Source organism: Onychomys torridus, chromosome 4 (genome assembly GCF_903995425.1).
Source record: "Onychomys torridus chromosome 4, mOncTor1.1, whole genome shotgun sequence".
NCBI classification, from domain to species: domain Eukaryota; kingdom Metazoa; phylum Chordata; class Mammalia; order Rodentia; family Cricetidae; genus Onychomys; species Onychomys torridus.
In genome coordinates this window covers 44,634,133-44,653,590 of record NC_050446.1, presented here as the reverse complement: position 1 = coordinate 44,653,590, position 19,458 = coordinate 44,634,133, and the positions used below count along the sequence as shown (strand labels likewise).

Sequence of the window (19,458 nt, the reverse complement as noted above, 5' to 3'; positions counted from 1 at the left end):
AGGTCAATTTTATATTCACATAATTTTATAGCTTGAAAGATATTGTAAATCATGCCATTAGTTCACACAATTCTTGCAACATATGCAATTCTTATTTTACAAATAATTACACTGAAGCCTTCTCCATGACAATCATGAAAAAAAAAAAAAACATGTGATTTACATTCCTTCCCAATTATTCAACTGCTTCTGTGCTCTGCTAAGGCCATACTAACATTAATTTTAGTATTTAAGCAAATGAAAGTAATCCACAATATTCTTTGTTCATTTTATATCTAAGGGCAAAGAAACTATGTAGATTTTTTTTTTTAGCTGAGGATCGAACCCAGGGCCTTGCACTTGCTAGGCAAGTGCTCTACCACTGAGTTAAATCCCCAACCCTATGTAGATCTTAATAACAAAAAAAAATCTATAGCTGATAGAATATTTACAAGGGCATATAACATCATAAGTGTAACATACTTTTTTAATCCAACTATCCTTCAGCTGGTACTAATGTTACCCTTAATGTTAATGTGAGAAACAAGAGTATTTTTAAATACTGCATGATTAGGAAGTGGCAGAACCATTTTTAGAACTTAAAAATGATAGCAAAACTAACATTTTCTAAAGTACAACTTACTGTCATTCCTTTTGCATCACATAGACAAGCATGTGAAAAGGGAAAAGGCATCTATAACTGAAGGTATTGGTAGAGTCAGCAGGTATGTTCAATAAGACACCTGACAACTCACGTACTTCCTCTTATGATTGGCATGCTCAAAAATTGCCCTATCCATCTCTGAGCTTAAGTTGTTCTCATAGCATGCCCCTCAGCTGATGCTCAAGGCATCACCCTGCAGTATAAGTAAAATAAAAACATTAGAAATACATCTATGTTCTTCTAGGCTAAATGGAAGACATTTAATTTCTCTCCTCCAGAGACCATACTGCAAGTGCACAAAGTAATTAACCATTAGCTGCTGAAGGAGGAGACGAGGGAGACATGCACAATTATATCTTCCAAGAAGGCTCAGAGGGCTGCTTCCTTCCTCTTACAAAACAGCAGAATTAAAGGTAAGAGGAAAGTCGGGAGAATTGAAAAGCCAGAATCTCCCTGGAATGAATGAGAATAATCCTTACATGTATATACTGGCACAAAAAGAGACAGCCATTTAACTAACTCTCTCTCTCTCTCTCTCTCTCTCTCTCTCTCTCTCTCTCTCTCTCTCTCTCTCTCTCTCTCTTGGGGCTTTCAAGTATAAACAGGAAAACAACTTTAATTTGTAGTATATCAGAGTACAAAAACTTATGTTTTAAAATCACACAAGTATTAAATTGTGTCCTAGTTAACTTGATAGAATTTACGTTGCAAATTATTTTTCTAAACTGAATAAATTAATCTTTTCACTGGCCCCTGCCATAGAACCCTCAATGAAGAAACTGGCATTGCTTGGGTTTCTGTGGTAGTTATAGTTTGGTACTCAGACATTCTCCAGTTTATGCTTTTCTTGTAAAACAGACCAAAGGATGATATTTTGTATGAGTTCCCACTGTACATAATTTTGTACAATGAAATAAACAAGCAGTGTTTTAAATATTTTTGTACAGTCTGAGGGCTTTACATGCTTATGATCTAACAGAACCATCCCTGCCATAAATAGTTTCCTTCTGAAAATTTTAATTGCTAAACATGAATGTGTTAATACATAATATAGGTTGTGACTATAGAAGTCAGTTGAAATGACTTATTAGTGTACATTTTTGCCCTGTAACCCATAGAGCTATTTTATACCTAGTAATGACTACATTCAATATCATCACTGTCATGGCTTCTCAGGCTTTCCCAACTTTATGCCCAGTTCCACTTCCCTGAATGAATCTTACTCCCAATCTACTACTCTGTCTTTTGTATATTCAATGACCATACTTTCTTAAGAGTTGCTTGTGTCATTCAGTTGAGGCAGGTCCAAGCCCCTCCTCTCTGCACCAAGGCTGTGCAAACAGTCTCACCATAGGCACTAGGTTCCACAAAGCTGGCTCATGTGCTAGGGACAGGTCCCGGTCCCACTGCCTGGGGGCCCCACCAGGCTCTGCTGACACCACTTGGGAGGCCTTGCCTTGGAGGAGATGGGAATGAGGGTGGGTTGGGGGGAAAGGCTGGGGGGTGGGAGGAGGGAGGACAGGGAAATCCGTAGTTGATATGTAAAGTGGATAGAAAATCTTTTAATAAAAAGAAAGAGTTGCTTGTGTCAATCAAATTACCTCCTATGCTAAAGGACCTGCCTTCATTAAAGCAAATTTGTGCTCTGTGTCAAACTAATGTAAAAACTGTGTCCTAATGGATTAACAATGGCCTTAATTTTCTCCATGATCTGACTTCTACATATCTGTATTGCATGGCTATAAAACCATAAATGATTGCATGCCCCTCCAATATCAGAAATTTCAGGAAACACTCTGGCAGATAGTCTTCTTGTTAGACATTTAGAAAAAAATAATACATAGCAAATCACATAAGTCTATGGCCACAGCTTTGATGTATGGTGGTGATATTGTAGAACAGTGGTTCTCAATCTTCCTGATGATGAGACCCTTTAATACAGTTCCTATTACTCTGGTGACCCCTAAACATAAAATTATTTTGCTGCTACTCCATAACTGTATATTTGCTAACTGTTATGAATTGTAATGTAAATATCTCATATACAATATATCTGATATGCGACCTCCAAAGGGGTGGCCACCCATAGGTTCAGAACCACTGCTGTAGACTGTTGGAAATATAGCACATTTATTTTAAGAACAGCATCATCTGTATGGAAATATGCACCCTCACCAGGGAAAGAAAATGATCTGAGGTTTAATGAGCATCTTGTGCCTCAATTTGTCTAATGCCACACAAGAAGGAAGTAGCATAATCTGTGATCTTTTAAATTTATTTTAGGTTGGCTTATTTTATCATAGTGTTGAAGGATTTTGTCTGCATGTATGTATGTGCACCACATGTATATGGTAAGGGTAGATGTCAGAAGTAGATGTTGGCTTCCCTGGAATTGAAGTTGCAGATGTTTTGTGAACTACTGTGTGAGTTCTGGGAACTCATGTCCTCTGCAATCCCAGCATGAGCTATCTCTCTAGGCCTGAAGACTGATCTTGACATGGGCACATGGTAGCCTCCCACAGCAAGAACTAACTCCATCTGCAATAAGCACTAGAGATCTATATTCTGCTCTTTAAGTTTTCTTATATTGTACAGCTATGATTAAATGAATATTATTCTGAATCAGGTATACAATAGCAGTGTGTTCATCTTATAACCATGTAAGCTGCTCAAAGTGAATTAAATGGAGACTTTGTAAATATTGAAGCTTATTCTCTAATGTTTATTTTTAATTCTAGCCCAAGGTGGTTCATATTGTGATTTCAGTTTGTCTGTGCCTGGTACATACTCAATTTACATCTCTGATATTTTCTACATTACCTTTATCCTACATTTTTTCTATTATTTTAAAAAATCATTCTGATATGCTTCATTTCTGAATTGTTTTTTGCTCTGAGCTCCCTATGCTTGAACTATGCCAGTTCTCATTCAGGTTTGGGACCTTGGGGCTGCCCTTCAGTTGCCCTCTTCCTAGACATCTAACATATCACCTCATGGTATCAGATGTTCATTTCAAATGATCCTTCATTTCTACTCCATTAATTTATCTCAACAATTTCAGTTCTGATTTTTGATCTCATAAAACCTATATGAATTCATTTTCTTTGTAAAAAAATTATCAACAAAACTGGAATTATTTTACTATTATCCAAATTCTAGTTTTCCGACTTACAACTGTTGCTTCAAGTTTTATGATAGATGTTTCAATTTTTTTTTAAAAAAAGTTACTTGTACCTTATATTTTGTACCAAACAAAATGGAATTATTATGTATAACTGTGAATGAGTTTAATATAAATTATGTATGTATATTTCTGCAACTTACTTTTCTCATACATATTGTTATTATGCTTATAAATACTTCAGTCCATACTTGCAAATATCAAATGAACATCATGTACATTACATAAGCTCCTTACCTTTCTTTATGCATGTGTTATTTAGGTTTGCTCTTTTTTCTATTACAATAACATGAATACTCTTGTATAAATACTCCTGTAGTTAGTATTTTATTATCTAAGAATTATAAATTGCATGGTATGGATAGTTTCAGTTTTCATATTTCTTATATAAAACTTATGCTAATATTCTATTACCTATAGTTTTGAGTGTTTTAATATGGCTTCATTGTTCCTTCAATGTCTATGTCCATCATTCCCTATTACTACCCCTGCCAAACTTTTCCCAGCCTGATTGGAGAATGGTGTGTCATTGTGATAGCATTCATTTTTCTTACTAAGTTCAGCATTGACCAACTTTTTCTTTTCCTACTTCTTTTGATTTGTATATCTCCTACTCTGCCATAACTGTTATGTTAGTTAAGGAAATCACTAGCTCTGTTCCTGTATTATGTGCTGCAAATGTCTTCTCTAGGTTGGTACTAACTAAACCTCTTCACCCAAGGTCAATGCTGCAGCTGTAACTTACATGGAGTTAGAAACCAGGGCAGATGTGAAGGCCAAGATGGAGATGGTTAAAGAGAGGACTAGAGGACTCGGGACAAAGGGCCTTTTTGTTTGAGACAGAAATTCATAGAAAGGATCCTACACTCCCAAGACAGCACTGTGCAACATCTCTGGCTTTGATAACTAGCCCATAGAACTCACTGAATGGAAAGAGATTGAAAGATTAAGCAATTGAGAGCAGTGATTGTAGAAAATGACCAAGTCTGTTAAACTCCTTGGGTCTTCCATTACATGCTTAGTGGCATTTTCTCACCCCCACACTGCAATAGAAAGGAGGCAGAGAGGTGTATGCTGCCATTCTCTGCTATTCCCAGGAGCATCTCCTGTAATGCTTGTCTGATTAAAGGCAATGGATAAGGAAGTTTCTCTTACTTCAAGTTCCATGTGGTTGAATAAATTTGAAAAACACTAATTGCAAGAGCAGAGAGTCAATAATGGCATTGGCCCCATAGATATAACGGTTCCAAAGATACAGAAAGACTGCGGATTGGTATCTTCATCTCAAACTGAATACTAGTTACACATGCTCAACTGCTTTGTCTTCTACCCTCAGTGTTAATATTCTTCCCTTCCAACCTGTACCTTTCTTAGACTTCCCCATCAGGACATTTCCAGTTCGGGACAGAATCTTGTCACTAATTTTTCTACTAGTAGTTCATCTCTTTTGCTGAAAAACTGTCTCTTACCCATTGTTAGACCTATCCACAACAAATGAATCTGATCATCACCTCTTGCTGTGCCCTTTACTATCACTCCAGTAAGAATACTGTGTTCTCTCCTTTGGCTTACTGAAGCAGGCTCCATCCTGGCTGATGCACTCTTGTCTCTGCTCCTTACTCTCAATGTAGTATCTACAATGAGCCAGAAAGAGCAGGACCTAGATTAAGGTAGCTCTCTCCCTGCATACTTTGCAATGAGAAAAGGTGGACAAGGAAACATCAGATTCTCTCATTGTCTGTCTGTCCGACTTCACTGCCCACCATTTCCTTTCCTTACCTCATTTATCATCAGCTATACTACTTCCTTGGTGGCATGCTCCCTACAAAGGGCTTTAGGATAGCAACTCTTTCTTGTGTAGTATGGTCACAGTGAAACTTTCCAGCCAGCCTGTCTCAAATATCCACCTTCTTACATATGTACCTTACCACCATCCCGATACACCGCGGCAATTTGTAATATTTAACTCATTCCCATTTTAAGCTTTTTATTTGTTTATGTCCTCCTAGGAGAATGTAGACTATAAAGGGTGTGGTGATATTTTATGTATGCTCTAACAAATAAAGTTTGCGTGAAGATCAGAGGGCAACGCCAGCCACTAGTTAGCCATAGAAGCCAGGCAGTGGTGGCACACACCATCAATCCCAGAGCTAGGGGGGTTGAGACAGGAAGTGATATGGCTGGGCAGAGAAAAGGAATAGAAGGTGGGAGGAGACCTCTCCCTTTAAGGCTGAGGATTCAGTAGAGTTAAGAAATCTTTCTAATGCCTGGCAGCTCTGCTTCTCTGATCTTTCAGGATTTACCCCAATATCTGGCTCCAGGTCTTTTTTATTAAGACCAATTAAGATTAGAGCTGCAAAGGGAAATGATTTTTGTTTGTTTTCTTCATTGACACATCTAGGACTAATTATACTATCTGACAATTAGGAAGTTCAATAAAATTTATGAAAAATGTGAATGAATGAATGAATGAATGAATGAATTTTTGTCAATCCCACTATGGCATGAAATATGAGCCAGACATTATTATCTGTTTTTTTGTTTTTTGTATTTTTTCTTCTCTCTCACTTTATTTAGGATTTCTGTGTTTGGAAAAGAAGAAAAATTATTAACTGTCAATATTTTATGTAATTAGACAAAGGGTATTATTATGATCAAACAGTTTAATTGTTGGCAAAAATACAGATTTAAAGAACTTTCCAGAAGGCAGTTCATCAGATGTCCCCTGGAGATTAGTCTTAAGTTAGAACTATGGATGTTATGTTAGTTTTTTAAATGTCTTCATTGTTTGCAAATGGAAATTTTTAAAAAGAATTTCTTCTTTTTCTCTTTTCAGCTTATTGAAAATTGATTCTTTTCTCATACAATATACCCTGATTAGAGTTTCTCCTCCTCCACTCCTCCGAGTTTCTTTCTGCATCCCCTCCTCTCCAGATTCACTCCCTTTCTGTCTCACCATTTTTACTGTAGTCATAATAGAATTATAAAGTTGGTTATAGTAACTATTTTTTTTAGTTTTTTTTACATGTACATGTACAGATATTTTGTTTACATGCAAGTCAGTTTACACTGTGAATGCTTGGTGCTCCCTGCGACTGGAGTTGTAGACAGCTATGAGCCTCCATGTGGGTACTGGGAATGGTCCTGACTTCCCTCGAAGAGCAGTTAGTGCTCTTAACTTCTGAGTCATCTTTTTAGCCCCTCAAGTGGAATTTCTTATTACTAATATTTTGAAAGGAGGAAATATTGTACAGACATTGTGGTTGGGTATTTATTTTAGTGCCAAATTTACAGACATTAACATTCATTTTTGCATAAGTTTCCTCACACAATGTCAAAGCCATTTGAAATGTGGGACTTGTAAGTAGACTGGTGTTAGGACATTTGTAAAATTATATTTAGCTTTGACCACTAATGAGGTCATTTAAGCTGCCTAGAACTGAGGCTCATAATCTTTATGGTCATGAATCCACTGAAAATATATTGTAAGCTTTTATGTGTACTTTCATGTCACTTCAGAACAGGATGGGAAGTGTTTGTAGATGTAAATATAATACAAAAGAGTTTTCAGGTAAACAAATCGGAGAGCAGAGCCTGAGAAAAGATGGAGAAAGGTGACACAGTAAATGATAGGGTTAATACAAAAACATGAATCTGAAAGCAGTGTAGAATCATTTGGAATGGGCCCAAGTTCAAATGCTGGACATCTTATTACCAAGAGCACTATAGCATTCAATATTAATTAAATAAAAAAAATGAATATTCTTTATGTATTTTTGTAAAAATCATGCTCTCATTTTTATTGTAGTTATAATAAAATTATAAAGCATGTTATGGTAGCATTTTTTAAAAATAAAATGTAATTTTACTGATGCACAACAAAAATCCAAAGTAATACTTATTGTCAGTATAGGAAGACAGATTTATATAAAAATATAAAATCTCAAAAACAGAGCTAGTTATGTCAAAAATATGCTAAAACTAAGATGTTAACTTGATTTGGGCAAAGTGCAGCTAAATTAACAGATATTTCTAGAATAAATAGAAAATTATTACCAAACTAGATATTTTTGTTTCCTACCTTACAATGAATAACAAAGTTAATTTCACCAAGTTAAAATTTTAAAGCAAAAGCAAAATCATAAAACAGAAGGAGTAAGCATATTTATTAAAACTTGCAACATGGAAGGCTCTCCTAGGCATAGTACTAAAGAATACCATTCAGTACTTGAACAAGCCTATTCAAGAGAATACAAGCAGCCTTGATCCCTCAATTACTCCAAGTGTCTACATGTAAAAAACATAAACAATAAGACAACACATAGAAAAAAGTTTTAAAGTATCTATTAAATGGTTATATATGTATGTATAAAGAGAAAGACTAATATATTTCTAAAGAAACATTATAAATCAATGAAAATATGAATGGCATGATAGATAAAATTAAGCAAACAGCATAAAGTTTTTTTTTAGAAAGAAACTCAAATGTTGACAAAAATGGAAAGATTCTGCTATCTCACTAATGAAATAAAATCAGAATTAAATATTGAGATGCAAGCTGTAGAAAACTAATATTTACTTTACTATGAAAGTAAGAAATTCTTGTCATATACTGTTACAGTATTCACTGTTAGTTCAAAATTCCAAGAAATTGATTTAACATTTGTACAAAAGGTCTGAAAACTGCACCAATTTGAGCAAGTTTTATTTCACAGACAGAATTTATTAATTATGTAAACACAGGTGCAATCTATGTCATCCATTTTTTTCTTCTGCTTCAACTAATAAAATGTTTCATTTATTTACAAAATAGAGATGAGGACATGATTGTCATCAGTAATTACGGGTGCCTGATTTCACAAGTGATTTAAATAATTTTCTATTTGTATGCTTATGTTTTGACCAGAAGCTATGGCTGGACATTGCACTCTGCAGATGTCTGTTTTTTAATCACAGTGTGCTTCATGAATGAATTAAAATATGGTGGCTAAGAAGAATACAGCAGATTTTAGTAAGTACAATGACTTAAGCAGGAAAAATTCATATCCCTTCCTATCAGTGCCTGGCTTCCTAACAGTCCACAGTGCCCCTGACTTTAGTATACAGAGCCTCTGTGATACAGCCTAGCAGCAATCTCTCTGGACTCTAAAAGCTTGAGTTCTGTTTCCATCTAAGATAGTAATGGGATGCATTAAAACTCTCTCTTCAGTTATACCCACACAATTTGTAGATATTTATTTTTTGTTAGTGTAATGGAATACTCAGAGACATTGAAAATAACATAATTCATGGGAAACAGCTGAACATTGGATGTAAAAACATTAATTTTGATAAAACCACACAAATGGTTTTGTGAAGAATTTCAAACTCAGTATTCATTTAGAAAAGACTTTATAACCTGTGATTTCTGAGGTAAAAAAAAAAAAAAACTGGACATGATAAAATAAAGCACATCACTCTGAAATAAAAGGCTTGGAATTCTTGAAACACCTTGTATGATTACACTTTTCCTGATTTGCTGTGGTAGGATTAAAAAACAAACAAACAAACAAAAAAAAACAAGCAGGGCCAATATATGGTAGGTTCAAGAATTTTGGTCTGAGGGCTAGAGAGACTGCCAAATTTGATTCCTAGAACCTATATTACATAATCCATAATAGTCTGTAACTGTAGCTTCAAGCCATCCAATAATCACTATGGCTTCCACAGAAACCTTCACACACACACACACACACACACACACACACACACACACACACACCATTAAAAATAAAATAAAGTAAAACAAACAAACAAACAAAAAACTCAGTTCTTGTCTGGAACTATACACACTTAATTATGTGACCTCATTTTTTTGTGCATCAGTTATTCCTAACATGAGGATAATAGTAAGTTTGTATGTGTTGTATAATACAAAATAAGATAATGTGTGACATCTGAAAATACCATGCTCTAAAAGAGGCTGATAAATAATGGTTTGATAAACAATTAAATGAGATTGTTAAATAAATAGAATAGAATCCATGGGTGGACTAGGGGTGGGGAGGGCAGAAACAGGAGGATCAGGTGGAGGGAGGAGGGGATATGGGTTGAGGGAGGTAATGAGGGGAGAGCCAGCTAGATTAAGGGGCATTGAGGTGATATGGAAACCTACTGTGGTGGAAACTTCCTTAAAATATATGAAGGTGATCCTAATGAAGTCTCCCAATAATGGAGAAGACAAAATCCTAACTGGACATCTTGTGTCACAAAACAAAGCTTCCAGTTTGGGGACTGGTTTATTTCCAATAGAGTTGATGGCCAAAGGAGTTTGCTGAAAACAACCCAGGTTGATGCTAAGATAACAGGTTGCTCTCCCCAAACTTACAGCAAGACCCCATTGCTAATGGTAACTCCCACACAACACACTGTACATGGAGAGGGTGAGCTGGCGCCTACCTGGAGCCTTCACACCTATGCTCTAGTGTCTTTGGTAATGAAAGTCACTCTACAGGCTACTGAAAGAGAAATGTAAATATGAATCCAGACACAAACCCTTTGTTCTACAGTGCTGTCCTGATTGCAAGATGGTAGTGCAACAGTGACACAAAGTTATGGGAGTCACCAAGCAATGCCTGATCTGACTTAGGGCCCACTCCAGGAGATGGATCCCATACCCAACACTGCCTGTATAACCAAGAACCAGAGACTAGATAGCCCAGCAATCTAGGATGAAGCCAAATACTACTGGAAACATAGAAAGAATCAAAAACACAAAGTAGTGATAAAAATGATTCCTAATGATATTCTGCTATACTGATAGATCACTGCTTTATCCAGTCATCATCAGAGAAGCTTCCTGCTGTAGCAGATGGGAACAAATACAGAGAACCCTAGTCAGACATTACACACGGAGAGACAGACCTGGGAACACTTGGCCCTAAATGTGATGTTTCCATAAAATCCCCAAATCCTTTCCTTCAGAACTCAGGGAGCCTAGTGGAAGAGGAGGAAGAAATAATCAGAGGAGACGAGGGACACAAGGCTAACAAGGCCCAGCAAACCCATTGAGAAAAGCTCATAGGAACTTAGGGAGACTGAAGCAGCAAGCACAGGGCCTACAGGGGTCTGCAGCAGATCTGTTGTGTATATGTTATGGATTCCAGTTTAGTGTTTTTATGAGATTCCTAAGTGTGTGAACAATTGGGCCTTTGATTCTTGTGCTTTCTATTGGGGTTCTTTTCCTTTGGTTTGCCTTGTCCATCTTAGAAGTGACTGTTTTTGTTTTCTCTTTATTACATTTTACTATGGTATGTTATGTTTTTATGTTTTAGAAACCTGTTCTCTACTAATGAGAGACAGAAAAGGGGTGGGTCTTTATGGAGAGGAGGTGGGGAGAAACTGAAGGAGTATAGGGAGAGCAAACTATAATCAGGATATATTGTATGAGAAAAGAAGTTATTTTTCAATAAAGGGAGGGAGAATCCTCCCAAAAGATTGAAAATTAGAATGTGTTCAATATTTCCCAGACACAGCAAGGTTCCAATTCATGCAGTAAGCCACTTTAGAGAATAATAGCCTGTTTTATAGAAACATAAATAGTGTGGCAGCACACACACATAAGATAATGAAGATCAAGTAAGTGACAAATAATAGAACAACTGGAGTTTGGAGACAATAGTAGTAATTAAGGTATCTTCGAGAGGAAGGTTGAAAACAAGTCCTGGGGGATACAACTACCCATTCCATTTACCTAAATGAAGGTAGAAGGCCCATGGAGATGGGAAAGTACTTGCGCAGGAAGCATGAACACGTCAATCCAAGAACTCAGGTTAAAAAGCTGGACATGGTTCATAATCTAACCTCTAGGGAGATGAAGACGGGGATCCCTGGGGTTTGCTGACCAGGCAGCCTGAATGAATCAGTGAGCTTCAGCTATCACTAAACACAGTATGGACAACATCTGAAAAATGACACCTCAATTTTTTACTTGTCTTCACAAACACTCAAATACTCATATACTGCATGTGCATACACACAAACACATGTATATGCACATACACACATTCACACAAAGAGACTTCTCCAAATGTACATTTAAAAAAAAGAAGGGAAGAGTACAAGATGCTTAAGTACAAGTTAGTCAATGCATAACCGAGTTTTCTCATCAAAAGTTAGTGCAGTAGTCTTTCTATGAGTCCTTATGGGAAGATGAGTCCATTGTGACACAGTTTTACTGTTGTCACTGTTTTAAAGTTTAGTTTCATTTGTATAATGTGTTAAATTCAAAATGTCCTGCTCCTTACTCATCTTGAAAACACTTACTAATATCCTGGTGACTATTATGTGATGTCTTGATTTATGTTACCGCTATTACCTAGTTCTTTACTTTGATCAAGTTTGAACCTGTAGTTGAAGACGTCCTTGAATACATGACTTTTTTGTTTTGTACTGAATGCCCCAAAAAGACCTTCTGAGTTTTGTTCTTCACTGCCTACTGGAATACGAAAGGATTAAAGGATTTGATTCAAAACAAGGAATTGGAAAACTCTTGCAAAGTAATCTCTAAAAAGTTGAAATATAATAAAAACACAGAAGAAAAGTACATGACTTCATTGGTGTTTACCAAGTGAATATGTCTATGTCTGAACATAAGCCATTCCAAGGAATAGCACACTGGCCAGGAACTTATATCCTACTGGTGTAGACATGACCCTCCCCAAGCATGACCACTATAAAACCGTGTTCCCTGAGATCCACAAAAACCGACAAACACTATCTGCATTTTTGTCTTTCATAATAACTCCTTAGCTTGTATAACAGTATATTAGGAAAATTATCATGTGATTTTTATTATTATATATTCTATAATATATATTTAAAAATCTCCTGAGTTTGATTCTAAAATTTAGTTACTACAATAACTGTATATTGGAAGGTTTTGAATTTTTAAATACTAATGGTTGTAAATTTCTGAGAAATCTCTTTTGGAGCATATGTATTTATTTATAGTATGTAGACTTGGTCAAACAGTTTTCCAAAGTGTACACAAAAATGCTAGCCATCATTCTGGGTATGTAACTGTTATATTTGTATTTAGTTAGAAAATCTCTGAACATGAGTGGAAGCTAAGATAATGAGCATTGTCCCTCAGGGGCATTTGGAGAGCCTCCTTGGTAAAGCGCCTGGTCAAATTACTTCTCCAGTTAATCAAGTGAATTCTTTGTAAGTTCTGAATATGGCTTTGAACTCTACTTCAGTTTGCATGGAACCATGACTGTGTTAAGACATCTGCAATTAGCTTAATTTGATACTGAAAAATGCATGTTTGGTTGTTGTATCTCCATTTCTTGATATATATCTCTTAAAGATTTTTTTGTATTCCCACAGTGAGCCATGAGTTCTGAGCCAGAACCCAAAGAATGTCTTAGGAAATATAAAAAAAAAAAATAAGTAAACAAAAAAAAAAATCACAAAGCCAAACAGGTTTTTCCCAATAAACTCTTAAATCTAGAGAGACAAAATTATTGGCCTCCATCTCATTCTGTTCTACTTAGTGTGTAGAGACCAATGAAAGCTTTCAGTGTGGTTTTAAAGTAAAGACATTGTTTTCTTGGCTTGTCTAAGTATAATGTAAATGCATTTCTGATGCCATTGTGGTACTAACCCCAAAGCCTGTTGCATGTAGCTTATTACTAGAGCTAAAAGAACACATTGCCACATCTGGAAATCCATGGTGGGCAACAATAACTTTCTTTTCAGCATCATTTGATTTTTTATTTTTACTTGAGGGTAAGTTTGGAGGGAATGAAATCCCTATGCTGGATAAAAGACACAGATGCTGGCCAGATTCCATGATAATTAAACTGGTCAACTGACTCTAAGACATTAACAGCTGGCATTTTAATCACTAAGGAGATAGTCAAGATAGTTTCAGTAATCTGGGAGATCAACCAAAAAACATGGGCTCCCTATTCCTTTCACTGTAAATTGTTTCTCTAGAGAGCAATCCTTCTATATCAGTACTGTCATTCTACAGGCTGCCGATAAGCAGTGGCAGGTAAAGAGCACTGTGCTATCAGTGAGACACATATGTATAGAGGAAAATGCCCATCTAGTCAGAATGCTATTAGCAAAACACAAACAGAATGCAGACCTAATAAAGGCCTTTTGAATACTCTAATATTCAGGCCCATGTAAATTCCAACTGACAGATACATAAATAAGAAGAGTAGCTATGGGGGGCTGGAGAGATGGCCCAGCACTTAAGAGCACTGGCTGCTCTTCCAGAGGTCCTGAGTTCAATTCCTAGCGTCCACACGGTGGTTTCAAACCATCTGTGCCCTCTTATGGCCTGCAGGGATCCATGCAGGCATAACACATTGCATAATAAATAAATCTATAAAACTAAAAGAGTAGCTACGTTATGGAAATATTTGGAATGTAGTTCTTTAAAGAATTTGCAAACCATGTTGCCATATTTTTTTGTTAAGTCTCCGTGTTCCTGAAATTAATGTTCTGGATTTGCTAGTCATGATTTTTACCTGATATAATTGCATGAAAAGCACAGGAGGTTTTGCTAGAAACAGAAAATGCCTCATTCATATGAACTCTATGAGATCTAGTTGTGTACAGATAATTATTTTAAAGAAATGCTTGAAAGCAACAGACAGTACAAGAGAGAAGTTTAGTTTATTTCATTTGCACCAAAGGCAGAGGTGCTTTCCAGTGACTGAGAAACAGCGAGAAATGGAGAAGGAGTTTGAAATGGGGAGAGGAATTGGAAGGCAGAGAAGAGTAGAGGACCAGGAGAGGTATAACGTACTTGAAAGATGTTTTTAAAAGCCTTGTGGAAACACTATTTTATGAGCATGTATTTCATGAGATCAACAGAACTTAATGAGAATGACATTAATTGGACTTATTTCAATAAGAAATTAAAATAGGTGATTCCATTCATCCCAGAAGCCACAGGTCACCACGTGAAAGGTTGTCAGAAGGGTATAGCTTCCTTGACATCACCAAATTGATTTTTCCACGTTTTTGTTGTCTAATTTTTATAATATTATGGGGTGTTAATGTAGGCTGCTTGGAAAAAAGATGTCCAACCCAGCTGTGAACTACAACCCAGCTGCATGCTACAATACTGACCAACCTTTGAAAGATACACCCAGAGGTGCAACAGTAGTATGAATTCTATGGGGTAACTAACTACTTTCTGGTTGTACTTAAGGCCTGCTCTGCAGGAGGAAACACATATCTGGTACTGAAAATCTGGTCAGAAATCCATTGTCAGGGAGCTCACAGGCCCCAGAAATGAACCAATAACTATTGGTCTATCAAATGGACATGGTATCTAGTTGCCATTATCTCTCTGCCTATAGATTAGTGCTGTACTCAGAGTTCATCAGAGAAGTTTTTTCAAGCATTGTATGGTGGTTAGCATATAAGCTCACAACTGTTTAAAAGTATAGAAATTAAGTATCCATAGAGAGTGCTCAGCCACAAATAGTATATCTGTATCATACTCCCACAAACCAAAGTTCAAGAATGACTTCAAGAATTCTAATGTCCAGGGGCCAAAGAGACAAAAGTGTCTCTCCTCGATGTGACATTGCTGATGCATTCATGAACTCAAAGCAACTGCTGTGGCTGTTTGCCCAATACCTGCACAAGATAAGCTAATCAACCCTCTGGCAAAGAGGTGGAAAGGGACCATACCCCTCGTTTGTTCTCTACCTGAGAAGTCATTAGAGTGGAATGTTTCTGAGGGAGGGAAGCTCAGTGTTGTTTAAGAGTCATACACTCTCCAGTGGACAGGCCGATGCCCAGAATCTTATGGGCACCACAATTTGGACTCAACGGCTTATTAAAAAATAGAAGGACACAATGTTGGGGAGGTAGAGAGGTGGTTGTGAATCTGGGAAGTATTAGGGGAGGAATTATGGGGGTAGATATGTGCTCAAAACACATTATAGAACTTTATGATATTAGGGAATTCATAAAAGTATTTTAAAAATAAAGACAAAACCTAGAAGGAATGTAAGTAAAATATTATAAATTATTGACCAAATTAATAGTCAATTGAAGAGCTATGAGTATAGTGACTATATGTAACTTACTTCAGCAATTGTAAGACATAATATCTGTTAACAGAGTATATGCCCCACTGCAGCACATAAAACATCATTTTGAAATTAATCACTTACACAGTACTCTTCTGAGGAAAATTTGTGCATGTTTTGAACCAGGACAGGTTTTCAAGTTGTACTGCAATGTTAGTGCTCAGTCCATGATGCTGAGTGCCAACAAATGGAAACCTTTAGCATCTGTTAAATTGGAATGCCATTTTAAAATATTTTATTATAAATACTGTTCAGTAAATAGATCTAATGCTTTCTCATTGAGCTGTGGATAGGGCGAATGGAAGAAGCTAATACACCTTATAATAGAGACTTAAGATCATTATAATTCCCCACATTGTGGTTCTCATCAGATGTATAATAGAGAATAGAGTAAACTTCTATCAACATCTTCATAGAACCATTCTCTGACTTTGAAGAACCCTCCTTTCATACCCCACCATGGGCATCAGCATGAGCAAGAAGCTCCCATGCTCCCATTCTTTCTTCACTGGAGACAATAAGCAGATCCTATAAACATACATATTGGGTAGAAACACTCAATCTCACATGACTCACATCCCAGGAATTGAGAATAAAGCTAATCTGTTTAAATGAAACTGAAGGGACTGCTAAGCAATAAAAATTACAAAACAAAACTATTAATAAATCAACGGAGATGCCAACCCAGTAAGTTACAGTCTGTATGTCCATAGAGCAGTTAAGTAGGGAGGACACAGGGTCTTTCTTCTAATTGTGAAGTTAGATACAGTTTCTTTATGGGTCTAGGATGACTCATTTTTCACAGTCCCAAGGTTGGAAAATCACATAAGGGAAAAGTAGAGATTGGCTTGGTTCCTGAGACCAAGTAAATAAAGGACAATGATTTCAATAAATGCCCAGTTACAGAAAGGAAGTCAATGAAGGGGATATAGATTCTCTACTATCATCAACTTGATTTTCTCATGTCCTATTACCAATGTATTTGGCATATTCAACAATAGGGTCTAGCTAACCATCAAGTTCTGGTCTATACTATAAAGAGCAATGACCACAGCCTGTAAAAACATGTTTTTAATGCTGTTTTCCTTAGAACTGTACTTAATTTAAGCATAAACATAGCCATGGTTTTTCTTTTCTTTTCTTTTTCAGACAAGGTTTCTCTGTGTAGCTTTGGTGCCTTTCCTGGAACTCACTCTGTAGCCCAGGCTGGACTCAAACTCACAGAGATCTGCCTGCCTCTGCCTCTGGAGTGCTGGGATTAAAGGCATGTGGCACCACTGCCCAGCTTATAGCCATGTTATAAAAAATGCTTTTGCATGGGTCTATTTTGCATTGCTCATACTATTAATCTGACTGTCAAAAATGCAATAAAGTGTTGAGGAACTTCATCAATATCTTTATTTTATTGAACACGGTATCTCATGTCTTATAAAGATAATTTTTAAAATGACTGGTATTTGAGATTGTTAATCTAAGTAAATTCCAATAGGTTAATTATATATATATAATTTTTTTTTTTTTTTTTTGGTTTTTTGAGACAGGGTTCCTCTGTGTCACTTTGCGCCTTTTCTGGAACTCACTTGGTAGACCAGGCTGGCCTCGAACTCACAGAGATCCGCCTGGCTCTGCCTCCCAAGTGCAGAGATTAAAGGCTTGAGCCACCACCGCCCAGCTCAGTTAAAATATTGAAACCCATCATTTATCAATCACTTACCCCCAAACATGTATGTAAAGGCTGTGGACTACGAAGACAACATAACAAAACTGGCCTCTACCTTCCATGCAGGAATTGGTTTTCAACCCTCTATTTTATGAGGTTATGAAGGTTATGAAGTAGATAAACAAATGAAAATAAAATAAGATGCTTGTACCCCAGGAGTGTAAGAGAAAGACGAAGGAAGCAAAAATCATGATTAAAAAAAAAGAATTAGGATAACTCAATTAAACTACTTGTTTCTGCTGCACTGCCAGCTACAGGACTGTTCACAATTCTCTCTCTCTCTCTCTCTCTCTCTCTCTCTCTCTCTATCTCTCCCTCTCTCTCTCTGTCTCTCCTTCCTTCCTTCCTTCCTTCCTTCCTTCCTTCCTTCCTGTCTTTCTTTTACTTTTGTTTCTCCTTCCTTCTCTCCTTTCCTTTCTTCCTTCTTTTTCTTTCTTTCCATCTTTCTCTTTTGTCTTTCTTTCCTTCTTCTTTTGTTTTTGGAGACAGTTTTACACCATGTACCTCTGACTGTCCTGAAACTCACTCTGAAATCATAGAGCTTCACTTAACTTTGGCTCTCCAGTGATAGGATTAAAGACTTATGCCAACACATATGCTCCTTTTTATATTTTGAGGTTTTAACCCAGTAGCAAGCAAGCCTAACTGAATATTGGGTCCACCAAAAACGTTCGGAAAAGATACATTTGTCCAGATCTCTAAGATAAAGAATTTTGTAGTAACAAAGTAGGACATCAGTAATAAAATAAGGTAATTCCAGCATTCAGGAAGCTTAGATGGATGGTTGCTGTGAGTTTGAGCCCAACCTATGCTACATAGCGATTTCTAGGACAGTGTATAGTACAGAATAAAACCATGTCTAAAACAAAATCAGCCAACCAACCAAAACAAAACAAAGAAACAACAACAAAAACCACAAGCCCTATATATTCAAACATGGCTTCTGATGCCCAGTTTGGATTAAGAAGCATTTCTTCTCCTGCTTCTCTGGTTGTTAGAAAAATAAATTGAACAATAAAGTAATAATTTTTAGGGGTAATATTTTCTCTATGAAATTTAAAAAGAATTGTAAAGGTGTGCAGAAGCCAGATTTGAGGTGATATGGTTGAACAAATTCAGTATAGGACATGTAGCATTAGCAGAGAAAGGCAAACCAAATTTAGTCTCAGAATATCTATTAGTAGGCAGAGTAAGTCAATGAGCAACTGAGCAATATAAAAACACATTTGAGCCCCGCCACTGCTATTCTATCTGTGGACAAGCTCTGTCAAAGACTCTTCAGTGTTTCGGCCTATTACTGCAAGCACATCACCATCTGTTCTCTTTGTAACATTCTCTTTTGCGGCTGAAAGGAAATGCTTCCCACTATATTATTAGGTTTTCTATTATACACATCTATCTCTGAACTGAACGTCAGAATTTTGCAAAGGAAAAGCAGAATATTTGCCCTCCAAATGTCCCTACCACACTCTGTACTTGTTAACATCCCATACGGGGCACAGCTGGCTTTCCACATCTGAGCTTCCCTAGGAATAGGTCTAAATAAGAAAAATGACTATGCCAAAGCCCATGAGTACACTTGCATTCCCAGCCAGGCTATTCTTGTTTCTTCACATCCATTAAGGCAACTGCCAGGATTTTTAAGAGAACCACTATTACAGTATCTATTTTCAGTTGCTCTTTTCTCTGGAGAAAATACATATATCAGGGGCTGATAATATCTGTACTTGAGTTCCAAAGGTAGATTTTTTTTTCTACTAGAAAGCCTCAAGGGAGCACATGGATGCTCAATAGGTAAAGGCCTCAGTTC

General features: G+C 36.6%; 1 protein-coding gene across 4 annotated transcripts in view; it reads right to left on the bottom strand.

The window, feature by feature from the left end:
- B3galt1 (beta-1,3-galactosyltransferase 1) overlaps positions 1-19,458 on the bottom strand; it is a 584,757-nt gene that overhangs the window by 295,045 nt on the left and 270,254 nt on the right. The gene's annotated exons all lie outside the window — the stretch shown is intronic.